Source organism: Chaetodon trifascialis, chromosome 11 (genome assembly GCF_039877785.1).
Source record: "Chaetodon trifascialis isolate fChaTrf1 chromosome 11, fChaTrf1.hap1, whole genome shotgun sequence".
NCBI lineage: Eukaryota > Metazoa > Chordata > Actinopteri > Chaetodontiformes > Chaetodontidae > Chaetodon > Chaetodon trifascialis.
Window position 1 is genome coordinate 22,684,628 of NC_092066.1, and position 22,680 is coordinate 22,707,307.

Sequence of the window (22,680 nt, forward strand, 5' to 3'; positions counted from 1 at the left end):
CTGTGTGATAATCTACTCTGTGACAAGCTGAACAGTCAGGAGACAGGGTTGCCTGACAGACATGGACAATGCCAAAGAGATTTATTTAAGAGGTAAATCATTTACATTTTAAGTATATTAAATGTAGAAGTACTTTCTATGTAATTGTCTAGGCAATTTTCAGTGGAGCTTCTGTACAGACAGTGTAGATGTAATAGTAATAGTGTAAGAGCTCAAGCTAACTATAAGGTCAGGTTAACATCCAGTAGATGGAGGTACAGCAGATGCAACTAGTGGCACCTATTAAAGTTGGCATTGGGGAGAATTCAGTTGATAGGGTGGTACATGGGAATTTTCTTAGCTTGGCAAGCATTGACCTGTAGTCCTTAATGATCATTAAGGGAGTGTCACATCCTCACTTCATGAGCAATAGAGAAGGGGATTGTATTTATTCAGATTTTATAAGTCAACCAGTCTGTTCAAAGCTCGAGCTCAGGCACTCAGTTTGGTAACTTCATCGTGAGAAGCTAGTCAAGCTTTATAGAAGCAGTTAAACTACATTTTTTCATTGTCACTCTGACTTCCAATTAACATTTTCATTGTTTTCTTACAGACATGGCACCAAATGGAATGGAGCACAATCCTGGACACTACAATTTTTTTTTATTATTATTATTTTTTATTCATTTTCAGTTTTGTTTGGGACTGCTCTGGGCTGCTTGAAGTTCAACACAACAGGACTACTTCTTTTTTTTTTTTTTTTTTTTTTAAGTTTTTTTAGTTTCTGTGGAAGTAACTAGCAAGAACATTCAACAAGACATGGCTTATTGGACATCCTTTTTAATCAGCCATGCATTTCCGGTTAGTTTGAAAAAAGACAACAAGATACATTGGACAAGAGATACAACTCAACATCTCAGGTAAGATGAAATTCTTTACTGATGTACAGTAGATTGGTTTTATTCCTCCAGAGATGTCTTTTTTTTTTTCTTAAAGTTCAGTTAGAGACACACACATTGAGGAATTGTTCTATTGCAGATGATTTTACTGTTAGATTTGGTGGAAAAGGTCCTGCTGTCTGAGGGAACTCTCAAAGAATCTGAAGCAACAACAAGGATTCTGTTGCTGGAAATCATTCCTCGTAACACATAATGGTATGGAATCAGTGATAGCTGTGAACATACATGAGCATTAGAGCTTAGCCAGAACAGACAGGTACAAATGCCTCGTGGTACACTTGAATGAGCTCCACCCCCCCGGCCTGAACTAACTCAAAGCTTCATTTATTTAGTACAATGGCAAACTTTGATCTTAAAGTTATGCATTTGAAATCAAATTCAGGGTTCTGTTCACAAATCGCACTGTGATTTAGTCTAGTGATACAATGAGAGGTCTGAGGAATGAGCGGGTCTTGGTCGTGTTGTATTGTGAGGAAAAAAAACGCTCCATTTCCGTTGTGTCACATCCTGTAGCTTTTGTGTTAGTGAAGAAATGCGAAGTCTGTGAGGTACAAGCTACAAAAACCTAAAAACAAACGAAGAAAGTGAAATGGTAAGGTTGCTGTTATCTAATATTATCTATCCCTCTTGTTTTAATGCCGTTTGTCTGTAGTTATACTTACTTATACTACTGACAATAGCGATGATCATTAGTGATTCAACATGTTATTGTTAATAAGCCAGCTAGCCTGCTAACACGTGTATATTAGTGCGTCACAGTAGCCGTATCTATCCTTTTTATGGCAACCCTTAGATTAAGGAACTGGCTTTTCTAGTGTCGTTACAGTTAATGAGGACAGTGTGTTTGATTTGCATGATAAACTGGATCATTTTGTTCATTCTCCTGTTGTGTAAAACGGAGAGTTTCATTTCAACGTGGAGGAGGCCAGTTACAATAAGCTCATCCAGCAATATTATGCAGCGTGAAAGCGAAAAACACGAACATTTTAGCTGTGATATAATTGTTAGAAGAGTGGATTTTGAAATTTAACACAGAAAAATCTCACTCACACTCGTTCTTTTCAAAATGTCATTATTAAAGATTCATTTTTGTAGAAACGGGCCCATCATTGAGCTTGACATTGTCTCAGAGGATAAATGTTAATGTCAGACAACAAACTAGTATTTTTAATATAACATATCAATGTTATGCTGTTTCACACCCAGGCTCGAAGCATAGAAGAGGAGTCCTCTCCTCCAGTGAGTACGCTGTACTGCAGCATATGTTGTGTATTCACACTGCATTGTTTCAGATTCCCTCACACGCACACACACACACACACACACACACACACACACACACACACACACACACACAATAAACATCTTTGACATTGCTGACTTAATATTTAACCATGAAATATTGGTAATTTGATATCAGAATAAAATAAATGTATACTCCTGATCTTTGTTTATCACCATCCCTTTCTAGGTCCCATGTGAGACCAACCCTACTGGTCAGAATGGTGTTGTGGTTTATGATGATATAACTTATACCCTAATTTCTGTAAGTACATACACACTGAGATGAGCATTTAGTGTACCTGGTGATTTTAGGTGTTTTGTATTTTGCAACTGCTCATAGCATTCCCAACATTTTTGGTTTGTGACCCCTAAAAACAAAGAAAAGTCCACTTCTGAACCCTTGTCACTGGTTGCATATTGCTACATACAGCAACCAGTTCAATCAATGATTGTTTGTTTATTTCATGGTTTGGAGTCCAGAAGTAAAATTATTAGTAATTCACAAGATTAGAGGAACATCTGAAAAATGTTTTTTGGGTTGTTTTTTTTTTTTTTGCTTTTTTTCTATCTGTTCTCCTAAATCATCAATAATGTAATGACCCATCTCATTTGTCCTGTTGACCCCTGTGTTGCTCCTTACCCCCACATTGGGAACCACCAGTCTGGACATCAGGCCTTATCTATGCATAACTCAACTGCTGTGGGTGAGGGACTCCAGCGGCTCTGGAGCTCTGGTAAATATGTCCCTATTAACCATCTATAAAGAACCATAAAATTCCTTCTTCATGCAAGTTTAATTAATTAAATTCACAAATCTGTTGTTTTCAGATGAGGTACATCACCAGGAGCAGGACCCAGTGCTTCGGCCCTGTAGACACACTGGGAGATACAACGCTTACCTACTGTAAGTCATTGTCCTATCTGCCGGAGTGAAACCACACACAGAGAGTCTGTCCCCTGGTAACTGCAGTATTAGAGTTCATGCTTTTCACTGCAGACATCGTGTGCTCCACAGTACTCACAGGTGTCTGCAAAAGCAACACATTATAAGAAACTGCATTTTATTCAAGAACCAAGAGGTTCATTTTATCCAATTTAAGCTCAGTGCTATCAAATTCATACAGCAGGTCGCTTTCACAAACATATTTCACACTGATCTGCAGATTTAGGCCTGTCTTAGCAGTGTAATGCAAGTTAGACAGATTTACACACATAAAGATTGATTCATTTTAACCCTAAACCTCTCCTCCACTGCGTAAATGGCATGTTTCCATGGTAACATTCTGTGGTCAGCCATGATTTTTAATTTGAAATAAAATCTTAATTTACCCAGACTGGCAATTTAGAGAACGAGACAGATTTATGCAATGGAATCATTTAGACATCTGCCTAAAGTCTGAGTTTTAGTTCGATCTAAGCCACAGTCACAGTCTAGCTTGTGTGACAGGTAGGCTGGTGGACAGGAAAGGAAAGGCTGAATTTGTGCACTCTGTTAGAGACACGACGACTTGCTGCAAGTTGCGTTTTTAAATATTTTTGCTTGTTGGATACTTTTGTTTCTTAATATTGCTTTTCGATATTGAAACCTTTTTGGGTTTTTTTGGTATTTTGAAAAGTTTTAATAGCCTGTTCTGTTTGATATTTGCTGAAAGAATAGTTTCCACTATTTTTACATTTGTTGTCATCATTAGTACATTCAAATGTATGCCAAATGTTGTGCAACATTAGACTCTTTCAAACGTTTTGACTTGACTTTATATTTCCTTAATATTAATAGATTTTAGTGTCCTTCATTAACAGATGATGATTTGTTAAGGTATTCCCATTTTGGATATGACACTGGGCCTCTTCATTGTCTGATCTGCTTCCACCTTTTAAGAGCAGCTTATCAAGCCCTTTGCCAATTTAAACACGTACCCTGTGGCTTTAGCATAAAGATGATATTTTTAACACGCTTGATGAAGCTCCAAACACTGTGTCTCGCATAAACTCACCTTTTATACCCCATTTAAAAGTGGCATTTCATCATCATTTTATCACACTGATGGTTTATTTTAGAGAATCGTTTCCTCATCTGTGATGGTCATCTAAAACATCATGAATAATCATTCTTCACTCCTCTTAAAATGACTCACTGCTGTCTGCTTTTCAGGTCAAACGGGGCCAATGAGGACAGCAGCGAGGAAAACTTTTTCAGGTCAGTATCATTTTTGAGCAGGCTTGCTACCCCCCACCCCCTTTCTCTGAGACTGCTGAGTGCAAGTCCAATACTCACTGGCCTTTCAGCTTTGGTTTGGTCCACCAACCCCTGAGAAATATATCTATGCCTGTAGCTCATGAGGTGCTTGACATTTTGTGCTGGGCATGTGTTCAAACTGCAGCTGCATGTGTGTGTTGGTGGGAGCTGTTGGGACTCAATCCTAAGGAACACCGACCCAACACAATGACCTGGAACGGCTGTCAGATTGATCTCACATTTTGTTGTGGTTAATATATAATATGATGCTGATGTTGCAGAGGGTGGAGCAAAATGGTTGTCCAGACCCCTTCAGTACACACCCTGTACTAAACATTGCTCTCTCAATTGCCTGTTCACAAATCATTTAAGTTTTTGTTTAGTTAAAATCTCTTCATTTATCTTCCCAAGACACAAGTACAGTATTTTGTTGTTGAGGGCTAAGGACTTGATTTCTAAGAGGATATTGATTGATAGAGGGCTGAAGAGAGGGCTTGTGGTATTTTATTGTGAGACAGTAGTGGGTTGTAACATGGCAAATAATAATGGAAAGTCATTTTTTTCTATAAATTTACAGGACAACCAACGAAAACAGCTTAGGGTTGTACCACTGCATTTATACCAGTAACGATATATAAACAAAAGTATACGAACATATTGCGCATCCTTCCATCAGAATCTCTATTCATCTGACCCCCCATCCGTCACTGATGTGCACTGGATGAATTTGTCAAGCAGGAAGATAATTAACTGAGCCATGAGATAAAAAAGACTTTCATACTGCATAACTCTCACCTGCTGCTAACTCTGCTTAATAATTTACAGCCTGAATACATTTTGCACTACATTTGGGAGGTGTTTTTGTTGCACTTCATTTGTATTCATTAATATTCATAGGCTGTCAATATTTTGGGGTTGCTCATTTGTTAAGCGGGAAGAAAGGATTGAGGAGAGGAGGAGGATAGAAGTCAAGATAGGAGAGTGTATTTCTCACTGATAACTCAGATTTCATCATCTACAATCTGATAAAACTTCTGTCTTTTATGTCTTATTAAGACTTTGGGAGGAGCAGTGGAGGAGTAAAGTGCAGACAATCACTGGACAAGTTTATGAGCGGAGCTTCCATTTAAATTATTGTGCTAAAAATTTTGAAATATTGATCACTTATAATAATCTAGGTCTCTGAATGTTTCATTTCTACCTCAACACCATATTTTACTTTATTTTATTTTATGACCTGGGTATTGCTTGTAATTGCAGGCATAAATGAAGTCATGCTGAACTGAATTAAATGTTTAATTTTACACAAACCCATGAACCAACCACCATCACACCAACAGCATGTATTTTAAAGATGCAAAGTAGTAAAGTATTCTTCAAACAAATCTGACAGTAGTGGGTAGGTACATACATTAGTGACCAAATGACCAAAGAAAGAAAGAGACTGAATAATATTTATGAACTATTTTAATTTAAAATAGGTCAAATTTGACCCAAATAGGAGAGTTTATGTGTGTTGACAGAATATTGAGCTGGGGAACACAGGACCCTGGAAACTTAGATCTGCTTCCCTTCAGCACAATAGTTCTACATGTTTGGAAGTACTTCATCTGTTTTCTCCCTAGAATTACATGAGAAAACTGATACCACTGTAAGACTACAGCCAGGTAGCTTAGCTTAGCAGAAAGACTGGACAAAGAGGGGAACAGCTAGTCTGGCTCTGACGTAACAAGATCTAATTGTTTATTTAATTTGCACAAAAATTGAAGTGTAAAAATGACCAGTCTTGGGTAACGTGTTACGGAGTACTGCATTAGAGTACTCAGGCCACTTAACAATCTTGCTGTTAAAATTTTATAGCATTTCCCTGTTCCTTTTGTTGCTACAAAAAGCAAAAAGAAAATCCCAGACACATTCGCACTGTTGCTGTGTTTTTCCCACTTCTCGGGTGTAGCTGGATACTAGTGGGAGATATTCATTCCTACAGTCACACGTGTAGCTCAACTGGCAATACGGCAGAAAGTAGAATTTGTGGGTGAAAAGGACAAGAACATCACATTAAAATGCAAATTACACCTGGGTGTTAAGTGTCTGTCAGCTGTGGAGAGCTCTACTTAAAATCTAAAGAAGCTCCACATCACTCAGTACCTTTGCTTTCTATTTACTTTCACACACTTCAAATAACTTTTTTCATTGCAGTTGCATTGCACAAAGGATTACATGTTGAATGACCTTCTTAGGTTATATGCGTTAAGCCCTCTTGATTTCCTCTTGATCCTCTTGATTTAACGTTTGCTTGTAATCAAACATATTCCATCTGTTGTTGCTGTTATTAGTTGCAGATTATGAGCCAATACACTCAATGTACAGCAAGCTATACCTTTCTAACACTGTCACAGCTACTTTTTAATCGTAGTAGTCTTGTAATGTAACAAGTTACTTATGAAAGAAACTTCAGTCAACAGCAAAGCTGAGACATGGTTTTGGGGGACATTATACGCTGGACTATTTGTTTGCTGAGTTTGCACAGTGATGGTGCTGGGCGACTAGAGGAGACCTCCAGCTCACTGATATGAGAGTGATATCAACCTTCTCATCTAACTCTTGGCCAGAAACTAAACACATGTCCTAAAATATTGAACACTAGTTAGATATTAGTTACACTAATATCTTAACAATGTGTCACACAACCTCAGCTTTAATGTTTTGGTCCCCTGTCATGGCTCCCATCAGCAGCTATTTCCACTTAAAATGAACTCTGATAAACCATCTACATGCTACTGCCCGGCACAAGGCACACAAACAACATTAGCAACTAGCTGGTGATCATGGTGGAGTATTAGCAGCTAAAGAGAGAAACAAGAGTTTTTTAAAATCGAGAACAGAGGAGAGTGACTGTTGAATTCATCAGGTGTCCAGAAAACATGATTGGAAATGAATACTAATGTAACTTTGAGTCTGTTGGATATGATCTCTAACGCATCCTTCAAAATGCTGGACTGGTGTTGAAATGGGTTGAGATCTGGTGACGATAAAGGCCATAACATACTCATAAAACCTGGAATCATCTGTCATGTTTCTTGAACCATTTATTCTACTTTTTCCTCTCATTTCTTACTTGCCTCTACATGACAGCATGGCTGCTTCAGTTACATTACAGATACATGAAGTGTCTCTCTTTTTGTCTGCAGGTGGAGTCGGTATGTTCCACGGGTGGTGATCGTACTGGCTGGTGCGATACTCCTGATTATAGTTAGATCATTTGTATATTGCTGAGTATTGTCATCTATTTATATATATATATATATATATATATATTTTTTATGTGTCTTGTCATGTTGTTTATTTTGTCACACACACAAAGCTCAGTCTTGAAGGTGAGCGAAGATGTAAATTGAGCACACCGGGCAGAACTTTAACTGGATACCCAAAACACACATTTGTAACCTTTTATTTCAGCCTCCCCATGCAAGGTGAATTATATATAAACAGATCAAATAGCTGCCCCGAAAAGCTTCCTTGTACAAAGTGGAAGGTGTATTTTGTGGTATTCACTCCGAGCAGTCCTGTGGCTTTATCAGGACTGTATGTTCCTCAGCATCAAACAAGAAGCAAATAGAACTTTTTGAGAAATACAATACATGTGGATCATATTTGTATCTGTTAATTGAATCTCACCTCTAGCAAAGTGTCCTCCATGTTTCTCACTTACTGTATCTAGAGTCACTCTTCCATTCTGCATCACAACACAAAGCAGAACATCTGTAAGGTTGAATGAATTATAAAGTCTGTTCCCACTCTTGAGTAAAATATGTGGAGCTTTAGCTGCCAAATGTTTGACTTTTCTTCACAAGCTAGCTACAGCTCTTTGTGCTTTTTGTTGTTGGTTGACAGATAGTGGACAGTGGATCTGACAGGGCTCAAGCCCCTTAGCAGCCACAGCTGGTGCCTTTGCCCCGTTCAGCAGCTCTTTGTTTGAAGATAGAGTCACTGGGTGATAAATGGATCCCATCATTTTATTTTTGATATAAATTTGGGAATTAATATATAATGTGCTTACTGGTGGCACATATTGTGAAAATTAATGTTCTATTAAGATGATAAATAAAAAAAAGTATAAATGGTAGAAAAATAATTGAAGTACAGAATAGTCATTACAAGTACACTTACTTTTTGTGCTTAGTTTAAAGTATGTTTGACATATACTTTAACTAGATGTCATTAAGCTCTACTTAAATGTATCAAAACTGAATATACTAATTAATTCAGTTAATACTCATGGTATGGCATTTCAAAGTACTTATACAAAGTTTACGTTATTGTAAGTATTAGAAATTGTGTAATAAATTACAAATACTATTAACAGTAATGATGTGTACTTAAGTAAAGTATACTTATTTTTAAGTCCTTTGTATTACACTATGAGTATACCTCATTAAGGTGTACTTTCATTTCACCTGATTTTGAGTGTATTTAAGTGTATTTTGAATGCTCATGAATGATTTTACCTGGTATATTTCAGTACACTTAAAGTTTGTAAAAGAAGTACTTGAGTACCCTTAAGTATACTTGAAGGTGACAACCTTTTTAAACATAAGGTTCAGCTCTCATCGTCATCTCTGTCATTTTCATACAGCCCCCATGACGCAGTATCTATTCACTGGTGTGACTTTTATTTTTTGGCACTCAAATCAGTTTTAACAGTTATTTCTGCTCATGATAAGATTTTCCGCATGGTTAGAGGATGGTTTAAAACAAAGGACTGAGTGCGATTACCCAGGGATCAGGGCTAACTCTAAAAACAACAGCTTTTTTTAAGTGGAATTTCCTGCTGGAGAAAATAACACTGGTGTCTTTGTTCTGGACAACGTACCATTTGTGGAGTCCTGGCGTAATAATTACAAATCATTAGAACTCCCCAATGACACTAATCCTGTCCAGAGAGGACAAGATTAGTGTCATCAGTAGGAGAGTGGATGCTGGCAGGTGAGTCCCTGGACTGAGCACAGAACACTGACAAGAGCTGAAACAGGAAGTATGAGAAAGACTACAAACAGACTGCTGGACTCTTCCCTGAAGGTAAATGATCAGTGGCACTGGGCTCTGTCTGATGTGTTGGTTACTTAGAATAACCAGAAATTATGAAAAACAAAGGTTTTCACCTTTGAGCTGTTAGTATCAAGTGTTTGCCATTGCAATCTCTCAAGGGTACATGTGAATAGAAGCATCACTGCACTACGAGTAGGAATAGGACTATAGCAGGGTCTACATACTGCACACCATTTTCTAAGCAGGGTCAGAATAAGTTTTGAGTGTTTTCACAGTGGAAAACTGACAAGAAATGCACACTCAACAGTCAGTATTTATACTAAAAACACTTGATTTTTGAGTGTGCTTTTGATCTAGCCTGTACTCCCACAATGCAATGCACAAAAGAAATTGAGGAGGTGCTCAGCAGCTTGAATAAATTAAAACTAAATATGGATGACTGTAAAAGAACTCCAGCAACAGCTCAGAAAACAAAAGCAGTTTGCTTTCTCTTCATCAAGTTTAGTTTGAAAGTTAAAATCAGGTCTCTACAGAGAACCATGGCCCACAATCTGACTGGTTACTTATGGTTTCTCTGGTACTGATGCATGATGGAGACCTGCCAACACATCTATTACAAAGAGAAATGTTCATGAAGTTAATGCAACTGGTGACATAAATTATTCTTTGACTTTTTCTATTTTCTCTGTCCTTTTCCTGTGGTTCCTCTCACAGGTATACAGGCATAATGGTTTTCTTATTTCTTAGTTTTAAAGAAAAAAAATTAACAGTTTGAGCAACATGTCAAAAAAACAAATTATGTAAACTAGTAATGTTTCACAAAAGTGTGTGGATAATAAACATTTGAACCTTTCAGGTTTCATTAGAGGATAAATTAAGTTCAACAGCAGCCTTCATGCAGACTTGAAGCCTGTACCTGATATTTTAGAGCTGCTCTGCACGACATGCTGCCATCACACTGTTCACCTACGTGTGTGCTTTAATAACCTGAGCTTGAATCCATAAATTCCTCCAACGCTCTCTTGGCAGTGTAGGAGAACATTTTCTTCTTTTTGTGGGTGGTGAAGATGCAGCAAAGCAAGATCCTCCTTTACCCTTCACACAAGTTCACACGCACATGCTGCACGACTCTAATGTCACTTTCTTTTGTGTTTATTACACGCACAAAGACGTTATTTGTGCTTTCAATCAGGCCTGCATTTTCAAAGAGGGCCTGTACTGTATCAACAACTATTAGGCAGTCTATACACTAAAGCAATTCAATTATTCATCAAAGGCCTTCAGGTGCAGGAGTGTGGGGCTGGAGAAGGCAGGAGCAGATGTTCAATCAGTGTAAAATGGATGTAAGGTCAGCAGAGTGCAGCCTGACAGGATTAGCTTTTCATACACACCCTGATGAACACTGAATTTCCTTAACAGGTATGTACATTTTCCTTTTTTCATTCTTTTCAATATTTTGTATCTATTCTTCACATTTTGCACCATCAAAGGCCACCTCTGTCAGCTATCAAGGATGCTTCATACTGCTTCAGGAGGGTAAATTATACATACTATAGGCTACATAATGAAAGATACTTATGTTACTAAGTTACGAATCCCAGTTAACCACGATAAGGCCAGTACTTACTGGTGTGAAGTACCAGCATATGTGATGCATACCACGACCTCCCCGTGAGCGATGGCGCTCACAATTAAAATAAAAGTGTAACCCATTTTATGTGGAAATGTATTCACCCTGAGGGAACATTTCGTGGCCTGGTATATAGAGTGAAACAGATATACAGTAGGCATGGTGTAAATATACTAAACAAGCTGGAAAACATTGGCCCCAAGTTTTCTGTGTCAATTAATTTGAGGTAGTTTGATTAAACACAACATTATTGCGCCATGTGAGCACAACATAAACCAAACTAATGAAACCTCAGAAAGACCCAGCATTGGGCCTCTTTGAAGACAGGCTCACCAGACGAGATATCAGTGCAGGAGCTGTCTTCGTTGCTGTTCTACTGTGCTGCAAATGCAATTCATTATTGTTGCTGCAAGTGCACGCAAGATTTATTAGATAAAAATAGATCATATTGTTATTTCATATTGAAGTTAGTTCTTCGGCCAATTAATTGCAGATTTTCAATTGTTTTCTTGAAGTCTGCAGCAATTTGTGCACACTGGGCAGCTTCAACAAAAAATCTTAAAGTTAACACTGTCAAGGAAAATTATTATCATAAAGTGCACATATGCTATTCAGGTGTTTTGCAAATGGCACTCATACTTCAACAGTTTGGAAAGTGTGCTTATTTGCTGCCTTACCAGGATTTGGAGGGGATAATCAATACAAGTTTTGCCTCTGTTCACCAGGTTTAATGTGACGCACGTCTGTGAAGAACACATTTCCATTACTCCAGGCACTAGCTTGGGTTCAGCTTGAGCCTGTTATGAAAATTACAGTCTACAGGATGTCTATAGCCACTCTACATTACATCTAAAGTGACAAAAAAGGTGAGACAGTGCCAAGGAGAGGACTTAACAATGTGGCAAAATGAAACATGGTAGGTGTATGACTCATATTTAATCACTGGCTCAGCGTGGTTATCATTTATTTTACTGCACCAGCAAGACAGTCAGTATTTGCTCTTGTGGTCTACAGGGCACAGCTACTGCACATGTTGTCCTGCTTTGGTTACAAGAATCTGTGCATACACATACACACACACACACACACACACACACACACACACACACACACACACACATAACCATGACCTATAAGAATGCATGAACTCTTTTTTTCTTGCCACTCCCTCAATCAGAATGAAAGATTTGGGGCATTTGTTTGTAGGCAAACTTTAATCGAAGAAAAGCTGCAAGCAGTTCTGCCAAGGTTATTATTCTCTTTGAAAGACGGCTGATCCAGGGTGGGGTTTTTTTCCACTGATTCTCTCAGGCTTTGATGGGTGGATTGATACAAAAGTATCAATACTGAGATACTTTTTGCGAAATAGGATTAATACAAGCCTCATATGAAAAAGTTTTTTGCCTTAACTGTGAATACAAAATAAAGAATCTGCCCCCAATTACTGCAAACCCGTAACTATGCCAGCATTGTGGCCGCATTAGTGGCACCTACTTTTACAGAGGAGATTAGCCATCGCCTGGCCAGCAGCCCTCAGCCCCCACAGTTGATATTTTTCTCAACTATGAGAACATTTGTAGGAGGGCTTTCCACCATAGCTGTAACCAAAAAAAAAACTGTTCAAACAAATCCGAGTTAATCAGAAAAAAGTGCATACCGAGCTGCAACAAAAGAACCAGGAGGAGGGAGAAGCCCCAGTAAGACCCAGATTCATTTGACTGATTCAGTCCTTCCAGAGAGTTTTTGCTTGTTTGAGTTAAAAAAGTTTTTGTTTACTTTGTACAGAGCGAGGCTTGATGTTTTCTCTTGCTTCCTGTCCCAGCTAAGCTAGGCTAACCATGTTCTGTCTCCAGCTCTGTGCTTAACATGCAGATATTTTGCTACACGTCTGCCCATGTAGGGGGCAGATATGGATTTAGACAGGTAGGTTGGCCATTTCATTCAACTGAATGTGCTTTTTAAAATTTTTTTGGTCCCAGTATTTGATTATTGATTGCTGCGAGGATGTAAAAATACCTACTCAAGCTTTAATATTAAAGTTTAGGATACATACATTCTAAGCCTCTCTTGAAAGCAGTGTAGAGTTAAATTAATTAACTAACAGCTCTAGGGTATGTGCTCGGCTCCAACATTTGGAATGGCTTATTGGTTGAAACACTTCTGAAACAGTGACTGCACACCCTTCCCACAATATGTGAGGAAATATTAGTCACATAACCTAATGTTGTCAGCTCTGCTAATAGATCAGTGATTGCAGAGGTTTAAGAAAGATTAATGATGGAATACTCAGTCAAACAAAGTGCCCACCTCACTGCACCTGTAAAGAGAATGCCTTTAAATTAGATGCATCAAAGATTTAAAGACAAAAGGTTAATAAAGAGGACGTAGGACATAAAACATTGGAATGCTGTTAATATAAGATTTAAAGCTGTGCTCCCCATGCTTTAGACATTGGCTGAAAGTCTTTTGGGGAGTGTTTGATGAAATCATCCTTCAGTAACATCTACATGCGTTGATGAGCACTGCTGAAACTTTTTAACCATGTTATACAGCTCCTTTTCATTTTTCCCTGTCAACAAATGGCAGACAAGTCACTCTTGTACATCGTGCACACAAAATGCTTACAGCAAGTCCCTCGTTTTAATTGGGCAGCCCACACTCGTCTGGCTGCACTGGCATCATAGCTGGATGAATCATCACACTTCAGATGTCTTCTATACCTCAGTGGTTCTTTCACCAAATGATATTCTCCTCTGGCTCCCTCAGTACACATTGACTATGACAAAAATTTCCATTACGGCTCTCTACTTGCTGTAATTGCTTCTTGAACCAGTTCCTTCCTGTGCTCAAGGAGACCAAATAGTCTAATGATGTGTAGTAAGTATCACCTGTTTAACTGTTGAGATCACCCCTGAAGGAGCAGATGCATTCAGCAGTCCCCTTTTCCTCAGCAGGCACAAGTAGAGTTTATCAGGCCGCTGTCATAACCGCACATTTTATCAATCTGTTGGGTTAATGAAGGGAAAGAGTGGTTGACAGAGGTGTTGCAATCTTTACAATTCCAATAAATGGCATCTTGGCACATTGTGATGTACATTTTCCAATCTTATAGTAGTGACACACATAGCAGGTGTAGTGAGAAACCTACATATGAAGAAATCTGTGAGCCAGAGCATTTTAACCTTAAGAAATCATCATCACATTCACTTTTAAACTTAATACCTGCATGTATTATATGTCACATTTAATTTGTTCCACTGGATGCAATTTACATAATTAAAAAAGCACAGGGATAATTTTCGATGTCTCATCAATTATCACCACATACTGTGACAGGAAGCAGTGTGGCTTTAATGTTGGAAAATTCTCATTTTTTGAAAAGAAAAACAGCAGTGACATGAGATATAGATTATCACTCATTTGTCATCCAGTATTCATAACAGATTATTGCAATTATTTGACACACCAACATATTGTTACATGTTGTGCTTTTAGCTTATATAAACATATTCAAGCAATGCTTTACACCACCCCACCCACTAAAACTCTCCTTTCAATGTGTACACTATCCATGTTAACACTCAGTGTATTTGTGCTTAAGTAACCAGGTCACAGTCATTTGGTCCTCAAAACTGAATGAAAACTCAACCTAAATTCTGCCTACATCTACATCTGAAAGTGACACTAAGTAGTCTATGTCAGTCTAAATAAGTTTGTTTTCACCACTAAACATTCAGGAACATTTGTGCACACACACACACACACACACACACACACACACACACACACACACACACACACACACACACACACACACACACAAAGAAAAGAGACCACAGGAAGTACACAGTTTAATCAGTTTAAACCAGATGACTGCAGTCCTTACAAACATGCTGTGCACTGAACATTACTGACTGTGATGTCAATTAGTTAATAGTAAAATAAAGATAATTCAGTAACTGTTCATATAATTTACACTTTCAGAAATTACCTTAAAAAAAGGTGACACTGCCACCTACTGCAAGTGCACCTTGATTCAGCATCAGAGTCTTGTGGTGACTGATGCATTAGCAAAAAATTTGTATCATATAACTAAAATATGACTGACATTGTATTGATTTAACAAACTATTAAAAAAAAAAAGCCTTACACACGCATGATAGTGTCCTGATAGGACAGACAGATTCATACGTGTGACAGAGAGAAAATCAGAGCGATAAGAAGAGCAGAGAACAGGCAGCTTTTTGGTGCCTGTTTGTCTCCATCATGACGGGCTACTTGAAGGTCTTGCACTGCACATCTCAGCCTCACCCCACCTGTATGACCCAGTAACCCACACAACAAACAACCTACAGCCTCAGGCTGATGGGAACATAAGGAGAAGGAGGGTAGGGGAGACAGGGATGGAAAAAAGAGACAACAAAGAGAGAAAGGGAAATAGACATGAGACAGACAGACAGACAGACAGACAGACAGACAGACAGACAGACAGACAGACAGACAGACAGACAGCAGGTGAGCAATAATTCAGCTGAACTACCGGAGGATCAGTGGTGAACCATGAATCTCAAACCTTAGCCCTCTGACCCCACTCATCAGGGGAAAAAAGCAAGCTACCAGCCTGGCTTCCTCTCCTATAATACTGAAAAACTTACCAATGGCAATTCCAGCTGTGAAACAAAAATGACTACGCCAGCCCATCCTTAGCGATGCAATGTGCAAACAGTATGGAGAGACTTAGAACTATCACCAAAACAAAAAAAACATCTCATTTCTAAAGCAAAATGCAAATCCTCTTCACAAATAATGGTATCATCACCCCTTCTTACAATAACACACAAAACCAACAGAATTTACAGTGAGCCGACACATCAACCACCAAGCACACAGCTTAGCAACCATTAGTGACAGACACTTCAGCGGCACGGACAACAAACAGGAACTGGAACTCTATCCTGGTTCCCCCTCGTGTTTCAAGACAAACATGCTTTAAGCTCTGGAGTAGGTTTCCTTTGCTGATTAACTCCATCTTTTCATTAAAAGTTCATCTTGAAAATGATGTGGATAATAAATAAGTCCTTCTCACTAGCTGGGACATTATTGGCAACTTCCATCGTGAACAACATCTTAATTGAGAAAGCATCTCCGTTTCTGGCACTGTGTTAAGCGGCAGCCTGCAACAGTTGCTCTCTCTCTTTTCCGCACTTTTAGCTATTTTTCTTATTTATTGTTTTTGTTTAGTGTGTCTAAGTTGTGTCTAAGGTGTTGTTTTAATCGGGAAAACAATGGTTAGGAACTTTATTCCGTGTTTTGTCAGTGTGTCTCATTCTTGGGACAATTTTTCCTGACCGCGTCGCAGTCTGGGCTCAACAATGCGGCGCATCTATTGTTTACACCTGCGATCAGCTGTTGTCGCTACAACCAGCCGCGCTGTTACGGGAGAGGCCTGAAATTCCCAGAGAACTGAGGAGGAAGTACAGGGGACGTAAGGCTGGACATAAACACCGGGAGAAGAAGCGGAGATATAAACCATCTCTCCCTTCCATCATCATGGGGAACGTGAGGTCGCTATCTAACAAGATGGATGAGCTGGTGGGCCTGGTGAGGACTCAGCAGGTGTATCGTTAGAGCAGTGTGCTGTGTTTCAGTGAGACGTGGCTACACGAGGACATCCCAGACTCTAATGTAACAGTGGACGGCTTTCAGACTGTTCGGGCGGACAGGAGTCACCGCGAGAGTGGCAAGAGGAAAGGTGGGGGACTTGCTATTTTTATTAACAACAAGTGGTGTCATCCTGGTCATGTTACTGTGAAGGAGCGTGTGTGCAGCCCGGACATTGAACTGCTCGCCGTGAGTCTGAGGCCATATTACCTGCCGCGTGAGTTCTCACGTGATCATCCTGGTTGTTTACATTCCTCCGGCTGCTAACGCGGCGCTCGCGAGTGACGTCATCCACACCGTCGTCGCGGGGCTCCAGACACGGCACCCAGACGCATTCATCGCGATATCTGGGGACTTCAATCACGTCACTCTGGCTGCGACACTGCCCACTTTCAAGCAGTATGTGGACTGTCCCACCAGGGAAAATAAGACACTGGACCTGCTGTATGCCAATGCTAAGGAGGCCTACAGCTCCACTGCCCTTCCTCCACTTGGAAGATCGGATCACAACCTCATCCATCTGCAGCCTCTGTATAAGCCCCAAGTCCAGCGGCTTCCTGTGACCACCAGGACTGTGAGGAGATGGTCACAGGAGACTGATGAAGCTTTGCAGGGCTGCTTCGAACTGACAGACTGGGAGCTGCTCTGTGATTCGCATGGAGAGGACCTTGATGATCTCACGGACTGCATAACAGGGTACATCAACTTTTGTGTGGACAGTGTTGTCCCTACAGTGACTGTACGCTGTTTTCCTAACAACAAGCCATGGGTCACCAGAGACATCAAGGTCCTGCTGAATGAGAAGAAGAAGGCCTTCAGAGGTGGGGACAAGGACCAGATGAGGCGGGTCCAGAGGAAGCTTAAGGAGAGGATCCAACAGGGGAAAGACAGCTACAGGAGGAAGCTGGAGCACAAACTCCAGCAGAACAATTCAAAGGACGTTTGGAGCGGCATGAGAAGCATCACTGGCTACAAAACATCTGGCAGCCAGACAACAAGGGGCAGTACTGAACGAGCCAATGAGCTGAATCTGTTTTTCAACAGATTTGATGAAAGGGATCCAGACTGCCCCTCCCCCAGCTCCTCAGCAACCATCCACCTCCAAACCTCCAGCCCTGCTGTCCCCCACCGACCCCTGACCCCCACCCCCCTAACACCCTCAACAACACACACAGCGCACAGACCTTCACTACAGAGCAGGTGAGGAAGGAGCTGCGCAGACTCCGCCCAGGCAAGGCAGCAGGTCCCGACGGTGTCAGCCCGAGGGTCCTCAAAACATGTGCAGCCCAGCTGAGTGGAGTCCTGCAGTACATCTTCAATCTGAGCCTGAGTCTACAGAGGGTCCCTGTGCTGTGAAAGACATCCTGCCTGGTTCCAGTACCGAAGAAGGCGTGTCCCAGCACCCCCAACAACTACAGACCGGTGGCGCTGACGTCCCACCTAATGAAGTCCTTGGAGAGGCTCGTCCTGTCACTTCTTCGGCCCCTGGTCAGCTCATCACTGGACCCTCTTCAGTTTGCCTACCAGCCGAAACTAGGAGTGGAGGCAATCATCTTCCTGCTCCATCGCGCCGGTGCCCACCTGGACAGACCGGGAAGCACTGTGAGAATCTTGTTCTTTGACTTCTCCAGTGCATTCAATACCATCCGGCCTGCCCTGCTGGGGAGAAAGCTGGAGGCGATGCTGGTGGACCCTCCCCTGGTTTCCTGGATTACAAACTATTTGACAGATCGACCACAGTATGTCAGACTGCAGGACTGCATGTCTGACACTGTGGTCAGCAGCACTGGGGCTCCCCAGGGAACTGTTCTTTCGCCCTTTCTGTTCACCCTGTACACCTCGGACTTTCAGTTCCTCTCTGAGTCCTTCCACCTGCAGAAGTTTTCGGACGATTCTGCAATTGTTGGCTGTGTCAGTGAGGGGAAGGAGGAGGAGTACAGGGGCGTTGTGGACTCCTTCGTTGAGTGGTGCAAAACTAACCATCTGCATCTCAACACCACCAAGACAAAGGAGCTGGTGGTGGATTTCCGCAGGAGGAAATCGGCCCCCACACCCATTTCCATCAACGGTGTGCCTGTGGATGTTGGGCAGGATTACAAATACCTCGGAGTACACCTGGACAATAAACTGGACTGGGCCAAGAACACTGAGGCTGTCTACAAGAAGGGCCAGAGTCGACTCTATTTTCTGAGGAGGCTCCGGTCATTCAACGTGTGTAACATCATGCTGAGGATGTTCTACCAGTTGGTGGTAGCCAGTGCCATCTTCTATGGTGTTGTGTGCTGGGGCAGCAGGCTGAGGGCAGCAGACACCAACAGGATCAGCAGGATCATAAGGAAGGCTGGCTCTGTCCTGGGGGTAAAATTGGACTCCTTGGCAGTGGTGTCTGAGAGGAGGATGCTATGTAAACTGCATAGTATCCTGGATAACAATGCTCACCCTCTCCACAAGGTGCTAACTTCGAGCAGAAGCACCTTCAGCAACAGACTCATTCCCCCCCCGATGTAACACTGAACGCCAGAGGAAGTCTTTCATTCCTATGGCCATCAGTCTGTTCAACTCATCTACCTCTGGCCGCGAGAGGGACTGTAGAGACTCTGTGTCCTGAGCCAATGTAGAGACTCTGTGTCACCTGTCACCTTACCATTATCTTCACTGTCACTTTATTCAGAGACTGGGTTCATTATTGAAAATAATGACATTCTGTCTTATTGCTGCTGTATTTTATTTTTATTTCTTATTTTTATCTACTACCAGATTTATCACTGTCATCACTTTAAACAATCACTCACTCACTTTAATATTTGCTCATCACATCACTTTATCACTTAATTTTATTCTACTGTGTTTAGACTGTACTTGTTATTTTAGACTGTACTTGTTATATTTCATTTATATTCAATTTTCATATTTCAGTTTATATTTCAATTCATGCAACTACCGTCACAGTGCGTATTGTTGTATATTATATATACCTACGTTAACTGTCTTTTGTTACATTCAGTGTTGCATTTTAGTGTGTTTAGTTACTCCGTTATTCTTCACCTTATTCATGCTATATAATTCTAATTGTGCCTTGCACTTTGTTGCATTTAGTTGTGTGTTTTATCTATCCTCTTACTCGTACTACTTCTACACTTTGTATCGCAACTGCTGCACAGCAATTTCCCTCGGGATAAATAAAGCTTCTTGAATCTTGAATCTTGAATCTTGAATCCACACTAGCATGTGGTTCATGTCCCCCACAGCAGGCGGAACTTGTCATAAAGTCAGTCATAACAAAGCTCACCCATTTAGAGAGAAGATATGATTGATACATCGTTAACGTCGTTTGCAAGTAGTCTCTCATTGAATTACTGCTGCTCAGCTCTCCGTAATCTATTGGCTGGACAACCAATCACAGATTTGAAAGCAAGTTCTCAGGGAGATAAACAGACTTATTTCCTTTAACCCTTCGCATTCCAACACAAACTGAAAAGGCAGGCCTGAGGAGTTCCTCAGAAACACTTTGTTTAGATGATGATTGCCAAGTGTGCATGGTGTAAGTGAGTAATTCATTTGAGAATAATTGGTTTACTGTACTGTAAAAGCTGTGCAAGCACAAGAGCCATAACATGGCTTCAGGGATAGGAGGAGCAACAGCCTTGTAAAAGCTAAACATTGCTGTGTTTGCCAAAGGCAAAATGAGAACACTCCTGGCCAACTACTTTGTTTTATTCCTCTTTTTTGAAAAAAGGAACACCAAACAAAACCAGAAATAATAAAACCATCATTTTCAAAGTGCTCTCCATCTGTCCAAATTTATTAAGCAGTGGAACAACAGATACAAGCTGCAGGCACTCAGCTCAATAATCAAAGAAACACAGAATAAGAAAATGTCCGAAAAACAGACAAAAACATGAACAGAGCCTGCACAATGAACAACTGACTGTTGTACCACCATCAGGCATAAACATTTATTTGAAGTATTTTAATTTTTTGAGGGTGATGGTTATTCTGAGAGACAAAACATCTGAGATATATACTGTAAGTATACACATGGAGGAACCAAGCCAAGTCCAGCAGATGTACATGCACTATTTCAGGATTATCACAAGCTACTTCATTTACACCTCAAAAGCACTGACTGAAATTATATGATGGCAGCATCCTGTTTTATTGGTGAAGTAAAAGTAAGAATAAAAGCTCAATTACCTTAATTATAACTGGCCCTATCAGCTCACATAGGTCATTTCATTGGTTGCATTTAGACCTGGGGCCTCATGTACAAAGACTTGCGTGGATTTCCTACTGAGACATGGCATACGCTGAAATCCAGAAAACGTCATATGCACAAAAATATCCAGATGTATGAATCTGTGCGCACGCACGAATGCAAGCACATTTCCTTTGTACATCCCGATCAACGTGGAATTGAGCTCACATGTTGGAGTACCCGACCCCTCCCTGTCCTCGCCCCTATTTAAATATGCAAATCATATTTAAATGAGCCCTGCACCTGGGATTCCCCTCTCTGCACGATCAGAAAATCATAAAAGAATTTCACCGAAAGCAAATTGGAGGCGCTACTGGCTGAAGTGGAGGCATAAGCAACAAACGGAAGGGGAGTGAGTGGGAGAGTGTGTGTGAGGCTGTCAATGCTGTGGGGTCAGAGAGGCGCACACAAGCAGAAGTGAAAAAGAAGTGGTCCGACATCAAGGTGGATGTGAAGCGTCTGGTGGGGGGATATGCTGCTCTGGCAGTGGTACGGCGTGCCGGTGTGCCACATTGTGGAGGACGCCGCACACCATCACAACGCGGCACACCTTCTCGGGACTGTACAGCAGCATACCCCCAGTCCTGTCCAGGGAATGGAGGTCATTGTACCTCTGCTCTTGGTCAGTCTGAGGGTTGGTGAGAGGGGTCATGAGCCAGCTCTTAAGTGGGTAGCCACGGTCGCCTGGGGTCAATTGAAAGCAGACAAAGTAAACTGGATTTACAGTTTCCATTCGTTAATTTTATACACTACATACATGGATCACACACTGTTGTTGTAAATTAGTGCAGAAGTGCGCCTGGGAAAAGGTGAGGCTGATTAACACATTTCACACTTTACGCACTGAGTTATTAACATGAGTATTTTGCACACAGAGACAATCAGGGGCTTGTTAGAAAGATCTTAAGCTGTAGTTTAACCAGCAAGAAACAGAAAGACACTAACTTTAACCACTGGCTAGTAATGATGCTGTGAAGACGGGACAGAATTTGGGGCGTACATGCTGAATGCGCATCACGGGTATTAATATTAGGACAATTACAGGAATAAATTTACTCACCAAGAAGCCACCCATCGCGCACAGAGCCAGCTTGTAGTCTGTTTCCAACCATGCTGTTACTTACTTAACACCGCACATTTCCACGGTGATTTCACTCTTGATACATCTGAACTTTGCCGTGAAAAAGAGCATACGCCACTTTTTTGGGCGTACGCACCCTTTGTACATGAGGCCTCTGCTTTTTTAGCGCATTCTAGATATCCTCATTGAGATCGGATCCCTGTCCTCCACAGCAAAACCTGTGCATGGGTAAATAGAGGTGGTGGCAAATAAGTCTTAGGCTCCTATTAAAACCCGCACAGTTTCGTGGTTGTGGAGTTACACTGAACAAAAATATAAACGCAACACTTTTGTTTTTGCTCCCATTTTCCATGAGCTGAACTCAAAGATCTAAAACATCTTCTACATACACAAAACATCCATTTCTCTCAAATATTGTTCACAAATCTGTCGAAATCTGTGTTAGTGAGCACTTCTTTGCTGAGATAATCCATCCCACCTCACAGGTGTGGCATATCAACATGCTGATTACAGCATGATTATTGCACAGGCATGCCTTAGGCTGGC

The 22,680-nt window shown here is 40.8% G+C and overlaps 1 long non-coding RNA gene across 1 annotated transcript; it reads left to right on the top strand.

The window, feature by feature from the left end:
- The first annotated feature begins 813 nt into the window (after positions 1 to 813).
- Positions 814 to 3,171, top strand: LOC139338996 (uncharacterized). The gene is made up of 4 exons (XR_011602644.1): positions 814 to 899; positions 2,410 to 2,484; positions 2,884 to 2,956; positions 3,051 to 3,171. It is a non-coding gene; the product is annotated as an uncharacterized lncRNA (long non-coding RNA).
- Positions 3,172 to 22,680: the final 19,509 nt, after the last annotated feature.